General features: G+C 45.5%; 1 protein-coding gene and 1 pseudogene across 7 annotated transcripts in view; one reads left to right on the top strand and one right to left on the bottom strand.

Annotated features, from left to right (window-relative positions):
* LOC309653804 (uncharacterized protein) overlaps nt 1–13662 on the top strand; it is an 85313-nt gene that overhangs the window by 38467 nt on the left and 33184 nt on the right. The gene's annotated exons all lie outside the window — the stretch shown is intronic.
* Nucleotides 69–7261, bottom strand: LOC309653803 (dendritic cell-specific transmembrane protein pseudogene; annotated as a pseudogene). Its single transcript has 3 exons — nt 4843–7261; nt 1188–1492; nt 69–263 (listed from the first exon to the last, which is right to left on the bottom strand). The product of its transcript is annotated as a dendritic cell-specific transmembrane protein pseudogene (transcript).

Below are 13662 nucleotides of genomic sequence, written 5' to 3'. Positions count from 1 at the left end.
AGACAACACAACAATTTATCTGGTAGCCCTTTGGCCCTTATGGAAAAAAGTAGCCTGGCGCTGCAAACTCAAACCGCTGAAGGACCGTGCAGTGCAGTTCTCTGTTGCTGGGCATGAGTAAGGGTCACCATCAGGAGACTTAAGGAGAATTGCTGGAGCAGCGTGGCTGAGGAGCTGCATGGGGCCTCTCACGGGCTCTCTTCACTGGCAATGTCCATTTGTTTCCTCCCAATCATTTTCAGGACTGGAAGCCAGAAATGAATCTGAAAAGACACGAAGCTGGATGAATGAGCATTAGAGTCATTTCAAATGCCACTGACACAAACTTTTCACAAGACTTTCAAACGGCCAATAAAGCTTATCCTTAGGTATTATTTTGGTCTCTCATTGTCTATGAAGTATTTTCCAGTTCTGTAAGTTGTAGATAGCTGATGGCAACAATGCAAATGATTCTTTTCTATGAACATGCAAATGAATTTCACCCTGCAGAGTACAATTGATCCTCCCATCCTCCCTTGTGGAAGAAGCCGGTTTTGTATCTATTAAGCAAATTCATTTTGGTATTCACGATGGCCTGTATACATGTGTGATTTAAACGGTTCTTTGAATTGGTTGGAGTTTCTTACTGTTCCGTCTTTAATACGTTGAATAAAATCCTTGACAAGTGTTCATTTTATATGTGTATGGAAGTCATTATGTTATCATATATATGTATAAATATATACATATCATATATATATATATCTCATCATATATATTTTTTAATGCTGGAGGATGAGCAAATTCTTTGGAGTTTACCAAGCTGTAGTAGATACTTCCCTTCTGTTGTTTATCTATCCCGGTAAAGTAACTCTGACTGGGTATTGTTCTTTAACAGCCATTAGGGCCTTCCCAGTAGCTTTTCTACAATATGACCGAACGTACTCAATTGAAATCAGTGTTTTGAAGGCTATCTTGTAGAATCCTCTGGACCGTCATTGCTGTAGAGTCTTCTGGACTTAGCCATGTACATCCGTTCCCCGTCACTGCCCACCCATCCAACCCCCCCGACCCGCCCCAAAACAGTGTCCTATCTGTTGCTGGGGATATAAGCCCTAATGTAAAGTTGAAGAGTGCTTTGAAATTCCATTTGCCCTTCAAAATCAAAATTTCCCTAATTACAGGTTATAACCCTATTTTGGCTTTACCTTTGTGAAGTACAGACTCAGTTTCCTTTTTACTTCTCCCACTGGCTGCTTTGATCGTTTCTTCAGTAGCTTTGCATGTAGGTATCGGATGCGCTCCCTCTGCACACTTGGGTAGAAGGATGCTGACACCAGGATTTTAAGTTGCATCAGGATGGAGGACAACAGTCCTAGCATCACTAGTATCACAAGAATAAAACTGAGAGGAATCCAGGTCTTAGAAGTAGCTTTGGTTTAGGGAGGCAACTGGGTTCAAACAGAGATATATTAAATGAAGAATCATGGATGATGTCTTGAGCTTCTTGTTTCTAAAATGAAAGAATAAAATCATCAAGATCCATGCCATTTTCATACTCTGTCCTTGTCTTTCTCAATACTGCCCCGTAGCACGTAACATTTATCTGAAAATATGCAGGGAGCTTTGGCTGAAGGGGCTATCCCTGCTCCTTTTATGTGCTATGATTGGAATAAAGGAGAAAGGATGAATTTTAGTTGTAGCCACTGCAGAGTTTTCCAAAGCGGGACTGTGGAAATATAGATTTCCTTGAGAGAAGGATATCAGATAAGTTTGTTTGCTCTGTCCTTTCTTTAGAGAGTCACGATGGCCATGAGACTGTTGAAGGTGCTGAGAAGAAAGCAGAGAAATTCGCTTAACTTCAGCCAACGATTCTCCTATTAATTTTGACCGCATAACCCATTTTTATGGAACACCTATTTCTACACTTCAGAGCATGTGGGACTAATGAAAGGTGGTTTTCGCTTAACTGGGGGAGAAGTTTTTTTTGTAGCAGAGCCCCTCAAGACCCAGTCATAGCCTCTCCATCTCAACAAACACCTTGTCAGCAGACCACAAGGTCATAAAGATGTGGAGGCATTAAATTATGTTCTAAGTCATCCTTCTAGAGCTTGAGGTGGCGGGGGTGGGGGGGTGGAATTATTCTTGATGCAAGAATACAAAGAAGAGTATATTTACTGAAAGTGGCTCTAAAATCCTATTTATAGAGGTCTCAAAATAGGACATTTTCGCATCTCTCTTAGATGATAGGAGGGGCGCATTCCTTCCTGCTTGAAGGCAAGAGAATAAGCCAGTTGCTCTCCACAAACTGACCCAGAGGGCAGATGACATTGAGCCACCCAGCCAAGCCACCAGCAAGAGAAGTGTGTGCTGATTCAGCTCTTACTTTTCCCTGACCTGAGAAAGCCATATACTCTCTTGGTGGATTTGTTTTCCCATTTGGTAAAACAGGAATTAATGGACCAGATCCTGCCCATGAAAAAACTACTCCCAATGTAAATTAAGCACCTTGGGGATGGAGCATTAACGTTACAGACTGGAGTACTTAGTAAGTTATTATCACCCCAACACCCTAGAGCCCTGGGGCCCAGAGGAGGAAAATGACTTCTGAAAAGAACTCAATCACACCCAGAGAACACCGCGCACCTTCGATTTACCCCAATACCTGTGAAAAATCTGGAAACCCCAAAACCTGGGACTTCTACACAGATGTCAAGTCAGATCTGCAATTTCCCCAGCACTGTGGCTAAGCACTAGAAAGCATTTGTGTTGCCTCTCCTTTTCTCTTATTAAAAAGACAGTTCACCTACGATTAAATAGAGAGATTTCAGTCCCCAGAGCAGAGGCATGCATTCTTTTCAATACTGTTGAAGAAACAAACACATCGATTGAGTCAGTGATGAGAAATCCTGCAATAAGAAAGCAGCGGGTGTCCGGTCTGGGAAGAAGTTATTTAGTCTAGGAATCTAACTGGGGATTTTGCAGCTGGGAGTCAGGGCTTCAGAAAGGTTGTCAACACTTTTGTACGGGCTTGGTGGAGGGTAACAAACTCTCAAAATACCGAGCAATGTACTAAATGGTACCCCAATGTTTTAAAATGTGTTTGCCTCTCTCAAGTAGACAATTTGCCAAGATGGTAGGGAGTAATGGATGGAAGATTCACTCTGGTATCAGACAGTCCTGAAAAGTTAATGCAGACCAGTGCTGGGCACATAGTAGGTGCTCAATAAGTAGCGACTGTAGCTATTTTTACTTACAGTGTCCACCCATCCAGCCAGGTCTATTCACGTCGTTTCCCACTTTTCTTCTTTATTTAAAATTGTATAAAAGTGGGAGAAACCTTGAGCCAATGTTTCTTTTCTTGCTTGACTTCTCCTTTGCAAATCTGCTGCAATGGAGAGACCAGGAACCTCCAAGGGCATCGTGGGATAAGGGCAGGGCACTGCCAGTTACATGGAAGCCGGCTGCTCGTGGCACAGCCTCCCAGGCTCGGCAGGAGAGAGTTTGAGACGAGCTCCCACAGCAGTCTTGTGCTCGCATCTGTTCTGCGCCCACCACCCTGCTGTCATTGTGAGCGTACGTGGTGGCCTCCCCCGCCAGGACGTGAGCCCCTCGATGGCAGCCATCATGGTCTAGACAACTTTGCATCCCCAGGACCCAGCAACACCCCAAAATGTATTTGCCAGGACATTGTCATTGGAAAGCTTCTGGGCCTTTTTTGGAAGGCAGACTTGCTTTTCTCCACTCGTCTACCTAAAACAGTGAGAATTCACAAAACAGGCATGGGTTTTGGCTCAGAGAGAAATAGATGAGAGAGGAGCAAAAAGATAAAGAAGGAGAGGAAGAACTGAGAGGGGAAGATCAAAAAAGGGACTACAGGAGCAGGATGCACTATGGGGGAGAGGAGGAGAGAAGCCCTTTTACCAGCCGCTGCCCCGGATCAAGCCTGGCTGAAAATCTTGTTTGGCTTTCATTTGAAACACTGTTTCCATTATCCACCCTCCTCCAGATATGTAGAGCAACGGGGGGTTCTTGTAATTAACTGAAGACTTCAGAGGAAGCAGAGGGCTCAGAGTAATCAACTCTGAGAAGCAGCCCAGGATTAGGCGGGGCAGGGGCCAGACAGTACCTGCGGAGCCAGGAGAAAAGGGGAGGGAGAGTGTGGATGCAGCAGGAGCAAATGGGCTTTCAAAGGAGGGTTTCCAGGTCCCTTTCTGCTCTTCCCCTCTGAGATTGCCCCAGCAGAGGCACAATCTATTGTGGCTCGATAAAGAGGAGGGAAAATCAGACATATGGAAACAGTAGATGGCATGTTCACCAGCCCAGGCTAGTGCACACCACCCAGCGTGCATGACATTCACACACACACACACACACACGTGCACATGTACACACATACAACTACACACACTACGTGTGCACATGCACACAGAGGCACACACTAGACACACGTGCACGTTCCACCTAGCGCAGAACGCTACGTTTAAAAACAAATAAGACAAGTATCTGACAGTATCCAGATCCTCTGAAATGTCTACATAATCATAAATTTCCACAGGGAAAAATGGAAAAGAGAAAAGATGGGATGAACAAAGACCATGGTCTCCTCTGTTGCAGTACGGCTGCCACAGGAAACTAATACAGTGATCAAAAATGTTCAGCGTGTTCTCATACTCTAACATTGGGGTTTCAACTCAATCTAACCAACATTTTGGGTGTTCTTCCTACACGCCAGGCTCTGTGCCAGGCACTGAGGATCCAGAGGGGAATAAGCCACTGCCCTGCCTTGGGAAGTTCACGAGCTTTTGCAAACACACAGCAAACAGCTGGGATACACAGTGAGACGGGCCTGCGAGCACCTACCTCTCTGTGCAACTGCAAGTGAACCTCAAGCCCTGGCAAGCTTTGGAAATGTTTGCTGACGGAGAAGATGAGCCAATACAGCAGATAATCTATGGCTGCAAACAACACCCAGATGTAGAGATGGGTAAGCACCGGGAGGAAAAACAGCCCCAGGTTTTTCCTGTCTTTAGGAGTCAGCCAGAAAGATGGGATGATGACATACTTCTTCCTTTCCTGCTTATTCAGCGGGAGGACGCAGGGCCTCTGTGCATGCCTCTCCCTCTCGTCAAACTGAACAAATTGTCTGGTGATGTAGATGTTCTCAAACTTCCAACCACAGGAGCCCCAAAATCGCCTCATGAAGAGGCCAGTGCCCAGTAGCACCAGCAGAAGCCCTGTGAGGGCAAATAGCTGCCGCCCCAGGGAAGACAACACCTCTGTCGCCGTCACTACCTGGTACAAGACATGCAGGGCTCTGTCTGTAGTGTCATTGAGCTGTGCCTCCAGGGCTTGGCTGGGACTAAAAAGAGAGACCTCCAGGGTTTGGTTCCAAGAAACAAGGTCATCAAATAGACTTAGGTGAGTGGCAAGGCCGTATATCCACTGAATTGCTTCAATATATTTTTTCAAAAGTGGAAAATGGATGGAAAAGCTCTTTGCCCTTAGGTTGCAAGTCATACTGTCCAGGAGACCTTTAAAGTTGTGAAAAATATTTTCCACGTGTCCAAAGATTACTATCCCTGTGCCAGCGGTGATCAAAGCGTTCCTGCCTTCACGCAGGCCACACGAGAGGAAGAAGAGCAGAATGAAACACCGTGCGTGCTTGGAGCAGCACAGCAGAGCACACGTGACCATCCAGGAGGTGGTGAAGACTACGAATGAGGACAGAAGCCAGGAGAAGGCCCCAGAGAGGAGGCCCACGGAAATGAAAGCAACAAAACAGCAAGTGCCCAAATGTTGGGTGAAGTCCATCCATCCAAGGCTCCTTGGAGACACATACGTCCTCCAAAGACTGAGGAAGATATTGGTGCCTGAGGCCCAGACACCCATGCTCCCTGTGTCCCTGGAAATGAAAGAGAAACAGGGTCAGATGTTACGTTTAAATGTCCTCTGTCACTTTGTAAAGGGCACGATGATAGATTGATTGCAAAAAATGGCCGTAATTTCTTACCCTTCTCAGTCTCTACACTATTACTAAACCAAACTTGGGCCCGCTCACCGCCAATCCACTGACACTGGATTGTGCTGAAGGGAAGTGCAGAGTTTATTGCAAGGTGGTGCCCAGTGTGGCCAAGCAAGGAGAACGGGCAGCTTGTGTTCAAAAGACCCGAACTCAATATAAATGAGTTTATTTACAAAACAGAAGTAGATTCACAGACATAGAAAACAAACTTATGGTTACCAGAGGGGATAACGAGATGGGGAGGTGCGGGGGAGCTAAATTAAAACTTTGGGATTAACTGCTATGTATAAAATAGGTAAACAACAAGGACCAACTCTACAGCACAGGGAACTATATTCAGTGTCTTTTAATAACCTATAATGGAAAAGAATCTGAAAAAGAATATATATACAAATGTTTATGCATAACTGAGTCACTTTGCTGTACACCTGAAGCTAACACAACACTGTAAATTAATTATACTTCAATTAAAAAAACACGGTTTAAAAAAAAGAGACCTGAACTCCGCAGTGGCTTTCGGGGAAGGGTTGTTAAAGGCAAGGTGAGGGAGAGGGTTGCAGGTGCCTGATCAGCTTGGTACATCCTTCTGATTGTGGGTGGTGAGGTAACAGTGTGATGTTTCGGGAATTAACATCATCAACCTCTGGTTCCAACCCCTCTGGGGTCTACATGCTTATTGTCACATGCAGTTAACTTCTTCCACCTGGTGGGGGGTTTTAATGTCTGCAAAACACCTCAGGGATATGGTTCAGGTTATTATCTACAGCCTTGAGGAGGCACTAAAAGTCCTTGACTTTGTGTTATGGCTAAACTCTTATTATTTTGTCTTACTTGACTCTTTTCCTTTGTTTCTGCATTTTCTCACTTTTCTCATTAAATTTGCTCTTTGGACTTGGGGGGAGGCCTACGAGGCTAAAGCTTTTCTACAAACAAGAGGTGGGGGACACGGGGTCTGTCCCTGGGGAGGCCCCGCAGGGTCCTGCTCAGTTTCTACACCTCCTTGCAAAGTGACATTACAGCTTCTCCCATCAAGAAGTGAGAGAAATAGAATCACATGGTGGGGTTTATTTCTCCAGTCCTTGAATTTGGGATGGCCTTGTGACATCATCGGCCAATGGAATGTGGCAGAAGTAATAGTATGCCTATCCTGAGTCTATGATTCCCTCCTGCCTCTCTTGGAACCCTACTACTAACTTGTTGACAAGTCCAGGTGTATTAGCTTCTATTGCTGCTGTAGCAAATTTCCACAGACTTAGTGGCTTATAGAAACACATATTTATTCTCTTACAGTTCTAGAGGTCAGAAGTCTAAAACTGGTCCAGAGGGCTGCAGAGGGCTGGAGGTTCTAGGGGAAAATCCATTTGCTTGCCTTTTCCAGCTTCTAAAGGCCACCTATATTCCTTGGCTTGTGGACTCTCCTCCATCTCAAAGAGAGCAATATTGCATCTTCTTTTCTTTCTGACCTCTGCTTCCATCCTTATATTCTTCTCTCATGACTCTGATCTTCCTGCCTCCCTCTTCAAAGGACCCCTGTGACTATACTGGGGCCACCCAAGTAATCCAGGATAATCTCTCCATCTCAAGGTCCTTAACTCAAGCACATATGTAGAGTTCCTTTTACCATGAAAGGTGACATAGTCATAGGTTCTGGGCATTAGGACATGGACATCTTTGGTAGGGGCTCGGGGGGTGGGGTCATTCATCATGTCATACCAGGTTGGGCTGCTGAATGACAAGAGAAACATGACCAGTCTATTCCATCAACTCAGCCAATAGCCAGTCAACTGCCAGATACGTGAAATGGGGCATCCTAGGCCAGCCAGGCCCCAGCCACCAGCTGATCACAGATACTTGAGCAATAAGAAATGCTTATTTACTTTGAGCCCCTGAAATCTGTGCTGCTTTTTTGCACAGCGATTGTTAACTGATAAAAGCAGCAATCCTGTGCCATGGGTCTTATTAATTGAAACAAACCTTAGGTTGATGGACAGGCTGAAATTTCAACAAACTGCATTATATAAGATCACTTTCTGACAGTCATCTATTTTCTTGTGCTCTAAGTTTACAGACAAGAAAGCAAACCAAAGGCATCCAAACTTAAACGTGGCATTGGACTGAGGCCATTGTATTCAGCTCTGTAACCATTCTGCCTTCCCTCCCTTGCTCCTACCCTCTGAGTGCAGTTCTCTCCTGAGAATCTTACAAGGAAAATGAGAATATTTTGTCACCGAGTTAATCATCTTTTCTTTTTTCCCAGATCTGGCATAACAAAAGTGAAGGTGCTATGGGGCTGCTACTGCCCTGTCAGTCATGCAGATTTAGGTGTGTGATGCACTCAGAGAGCCTTGGGTTCATTTGGGATGATACAAAATAAATTTGAGCTATCTTAATTGACATGAAAGTATCTAATGAGCATTATACCCTATGTATGGAATTTTAACGAAGACATTGATCAGTTTTTAAACACTCTCAAATAAATCCCTTCTCACGTCAAATATTTTGGGGCTGGATTTATGGAGTAGCTTAATACTGTTTGAGCCAGTGAATTACACTGGTAATGTGAGAAAGGTATCCAGTCACTGGTGGGAGGGCATGAACTGAGCAACCTGAAGGGAAGAAATGGCTCTCTTTTTGGGTTCGGGTGGAATGGGGTCAATGTAGGACAGAAATGAGATGGGGAAATAGGCAGGTTAGGAACAAACCTGTGGAAGTATCTTCAGCAATAATATAGAGGGCTTGCAGCTCCTGCACATAATCTGAATGGTAAAGTTCAGTGCAGAGAAGAGATACAGGGAGACATTGTGTTGAAGAAAGGTCATTACCATGTGGGACTGGCCTTACAGAAGATTCGAGATCCTCCCTAAGAAGGCGGTCTTACTCCATCCGGAGGAAAGGAAATTGGAAGAAATGGACATTAGAGTGGGGACCAGCAAAAGAACAGAGTTCTTTTCTCCTGCAAGCTTGCTGCCTTTCAGAACTGGAGGTTGATTTGGAGGTTGGCAGTACTCCTGCGCACCAAACCCACTCCTATGCCTCTGTGAGCCCCAGAAATCACTGATAGCCCCTGTGCTCCTGAACTGTCCCCAGCCTTGCCGGTGCGAGTCAGCCCTGCTTCATTGTCTGGGTCGGAGGACTTGATCAGTCAGCCGTGAGCAGGGGGACAGTGGGCAGGACGCCCAGCACCACAGCAAATTGGGAGGTGCTGCCTCTCCTCCTAGGTGTGTCCCCATTTGCTTTCTTCGGTATGGCTTTGGATTTGGCCCCAAACCGTTATCTGAGTAATTGGTACACTAATAGATAATAATTGTCTATTATGTCCTAGGAGCACTTTATATATAGCATCTCTCTGCATCCTCCCTAAAGCCTCTGGAGGTTGCTTTTCACACAGTGGACGCCGAGGCTTAGAGTGCTTGCTGAAATGTGTCAGCGATCACACGGAGAGTAGGTGGCACAGCAGAATTCAGAGCAGGTCTCCCTGTCCCCTGAGCCACGCCCAGATTCCACGGCTCTGGGTTATGTGACAGGATGCTCAGCTTACTGTATCTGCTGGAAACACATCACACTTTCTGTCAGTGACTGTTTAAGAGCTGATTTGTATATCACAAATCCATTTCTATCTGCTCATTTTTTTGCATCAAAATAGTTTACCCTGTAAGAATGTTTCTCAAATCAGCAGATTTTTCTCTACAGCAAATCAAAAATCCCAGCTGTTTCATTTTTTTCTAATATCCTTTATGAGGTACCATGTTGCTTGCTGTCTAAAAAATTAATAATGCAGATTTTAGATTCATTTTTCCCTCCTCTTGCCTTCATCCTTGTACAGTGTGTTCTTTATAAAGAGATTTCTCTGCAAGTGAGAAACAGATTTATGGATACGTTAAAATTTTAGCCTTCGGCAATACAATCTAATAACAATTAAATAAGATATATTACTGCAGTTTTGTCTTGTAAGAGGCACATGTTTTCTTCACAAGCAACAGATCTAATATTATTCCCCTTTGTTTTTGTGCTGAAAACAGCATGTCACCAAAAGACATCAAAACTTTCTGCAGCAAGAGGACCAAATGCCTTCTCTCCTATTTTATAGCTCAAGCCACAGAGGCGCGTTTGGACCACAAGCTCAGGGCTGGTGTTCCAGTCTGCCCTTCCTCTCACTGTTGAATGTGGCCTTGATTTCTTCACCAATCTCTGTTCCTCATTTTCCCTACTTGAATAAAAGACCTGCCTGAGCTCCTTCCTGGTGAGGTTTAAGGAGGGAAGCTTTGGCAAGCACGTTAAGATGGCCTGGAGATAAGGTGCCTAGGAAATGCAACCCGTTTCTTCTTGTTTCTTTGCTGCCACAGCAAATTGAGAACGTCCCTCCTCTGAGGCTCTTAAGGCAAGGCTTCAATGTCCCAACGATGAGAGGCTCAGAGGCAGGAGCTGGATTGCACCGCCTTCCCAGCACTAATGTTTGACACGTTGCCTTTAGATGTCTGTTGATTTCTATCCTCTCGCTCCTGCAGAGGTGCAGTCATTCTGCTGGTCTTTCTTTCTCCAGACGGCCCCAGTTCTTTCCTTTTAGAAAAATCAGGGAATCAGGATTTGGACAAGCTCGTTATTTATTCCTTTCTCAAAGACTTTTTCAGGCAGATACCCAGATTCTTAAATTTTACTTTTAGAGCTGGAAGAAATATTATAGGTGAGAGCTTCTTAAACTTGAGGATGTTATCACTGGGGGAGTCTTGTCAAAATGCAGATTTTGATTTCAAAGGTCTAGACTGGCACCTGAGAGTTTGCTTTCCTAACAAGTCCCAGGCGGTACTGATGCTGGTCATCTGACGACCAGACACTGTGTAGCAATCTCTAGAATTCAGGACTGTCTGATAGCACTTTCAGCGGTGATGGAAACGTTCTGTATCTGTGCTGTCTAACATGGTCAGCACTAGCCTGATGTGACAGTTGAGCACGGAGGGCTGGTGCAACTGAGGAGTTGAATTTTTAACTTTATTTAGTTTTAATTCATTTAAATTTAAATAGTCACACGTGGCTGGTTTCTATCTACTGAACGGCACAGCTCTAGATGAGCAACACCTGGCCGGCTGGTTTCCGCAGATGAGGAAACGAAAATCCAAGGAGGCGACTGGGCTGGCCGAGGCTGTCCTAGACTAGAGGCAGCAGTGGGAGGGAGACCCCAGTTTTCTACCACAATGTGACACATTTCCCATCACATCAACATCTCATTTCTGACTCTTCAGGAAACCTGTTTTAAAATTCCTACCAGAGTTCCTAAGCAACCGAGTTAAAATTTCCCACATACCAAATTTGCCTTTAGGCATCACAAAATACATAATTAGAAAAGTGGACAAGCAAAATAGTAATAATAATAGATAATAGTTACCAAGTTGTTACCAAGCGTCTGGCCACTGTTATGGCATCCAAAATACATTATTCCTAATTTTCACAGTAGCTCTGTATGATTATATAGATACATTTTAGATGAGGAAACTGAGGCTCAGAGAGGTTTAATAACTTGTCCAAAGTCACACAGCGAGTAAGTAGAAGAGCCAGGATTCTAACCCATGTTTACGTGGCACTGAGGGTTCAGGATAGGCAAGTTTCTCAGACTCTCTTTAACATGATCCTCAAAGAGTTGCTTCTAATTTTGGTTGAAATATATTCCCAGAATCCCAATTATGGGCGAATCCTGAAATGCCATTCAACACTGTAGGTATAAACTCTCCTTGCGTTGTCATCTGCATGGGGTGTCCTCCACCTCCTCTGTCAGCACAGCCTAACTGAACCCTCCAGAGCTGACTACAGATCTCCATCGGGTGTCAGGCCCATCCTGGTCTGAGGTCTAGGCTGCAAGGCATTCGTTCTCAACTGAACCGTCTCTCCCAGCGTCAGGGGATGAGAGCAGCATTCAGTGTTGGTCCCCACCTTCTCTGCTGAGCTGGGGGTTAGGATCGGGGTTTTCCCTTTGCTGGTAAATTAGGGCAGTGTGGGTAGCACTGAGCCTTTACACGCCTGCAGGGGTCAGACAGGCACCGAAAAGAGTGAAGAAAATCAAGAGATACAGAGACTTCCTGGGGGTCAGGGGTGTGGGCAGTGGGTCCTGGGGGGCTGGGAGCCCATGTCCCAGCTGAAGTTGCAGGAGTCCAGCCCAGCAGATTTTCTTCGAGGCTGTACACAGACCCAGTGTTACCAGATTTTCTGATTTTTTTTTTTTAAGAGAAGCCAGAAATCTAATTTTCTTTGGATAGCATCTCCTGATTAAAAAAAAAAAAAAAAAAGTTTGGCTCAAATTATTTTTGAATAGTCTGACACTGATTTTGGCTACTGGTTGTCAGTTTGCAACCCTTGGTGTTTGGGGAAATCCTCACGTGACTTCCTCCTCTTCTCTCTGCCCGGCCTTCCTCCTCCCCTTCTCCTTCTCCAGTCATCTGAATTACTTTACCCTCTTTTTATTCCCTGGTACCTTTTAAAATCATGCTGTAGGCCAGATTCCAGTCTCATGCATAAAGGTTTTTCTCTATGCCTTGGGAATATTTTTTCCCCAAAGATCTCTAGCTCTATTTTATTCCCTTCTCTTGCTCTCCTGGATTGAGCCCTTCCCTCTCTCTCCATTGCTTCTTCCAGCAGCAGCTAAAAGGCTAACCTGATCCCTTTAACGTGCAGTTTCTCTTTACGGTGCCTCCATTATCAGTAATGTTTATCTCAACATCAGTGTCTCCCCAGGACCGTGTACCTGCTTTTTTGCTTTTACCAATGGCAATATTCCAAGAATAATTACCACTTTTCTGCCTTTATCCCTAAACTCCAGTTTGCGCCACAACCCGGGGCCAGGAAACCACAGCTGCAGTTCACAGGAGAATATCACCAAGGACCCATCTCTCTTTCACGGGATGAAAGGAGTTTTTGTGTGGCTGGGTGGGAGGGAACGAGTTACGGAACAGGGGCAGTGATGAGAAGCTCCTGGTCCAAGCGCGGAGCCACGCAGAACTGTGCGGTCTGTGTATCCAGCCTGAGCCCACACTTAATCTGCTTTCACGCAGAGCTGAGCTGCTGCCATGGGAAACAGAAGCGGCCAGGCTTCTCCATCAACCTGCGCACGCCAGCAAAACACCGGCTGTGAGGTGCATAGGCAGTGGATTGGATTGTTTTCCCCGGGGGGTATTAAACGTCAGTGGCAGCAGCAAAAGCCCTGGCACGGAGGACACAGGCTCCCAGCCCCCAGCCGCAGCCCCAGAGCCCTGTTCGCCCACTTTGTTGGGGAGTCAGGGCGATGAACATTCCTGTGTTGTCCTGTGATTCCTTTGAGCGCAGATGAACTCTCGAGGTGCAAAGAACGCATCCTTTGCTTCAGATACAAGGCCCAGTCAGCAGCTGTGACAATAATAACTAGAGCCTCCAAAGTGGCCCAGCCTGGGCGCCTTCAAGATTGGGGGGATATTGAAAAAGCACGTCACCAGTGTCGCTCTGGCGCTGGCAAACAGAAACCCACAGGATCATTGCTTTTGCAAGTGCAGGAGAAACCAATGCAGCCTTCTTTGGGGAAGGACCCAGAGGACAAGGAACTCAACGCGGTCCTATTGCTTCCCTCCTTCCCCAAGTGGGGAGCCCTCACCTTGTCTGACAGCCTGAGATTTCCAGTAAGTGAGACCTGCTCCTTCTGA

Source organism: Balaenoptera physalus (genome assembly GCF_965194825.1).
Source record: "Balaenoptera physalus genome assembly, contig: HAP1_SCAFFOLD_1213, whole genome shotgun sequence".
Classification (NCBI taxonomy): Eukaryota; Metazoa; Chordata; class Mammalia; order Artiodactyla; family Balaenopteridae; genus Balaenoptera; species Balaenoptera physalus.
Note: the sequence above shows the minus strand (reverse complement) of the source record. Positions and strands in the feature narration are given on the sequence as shown.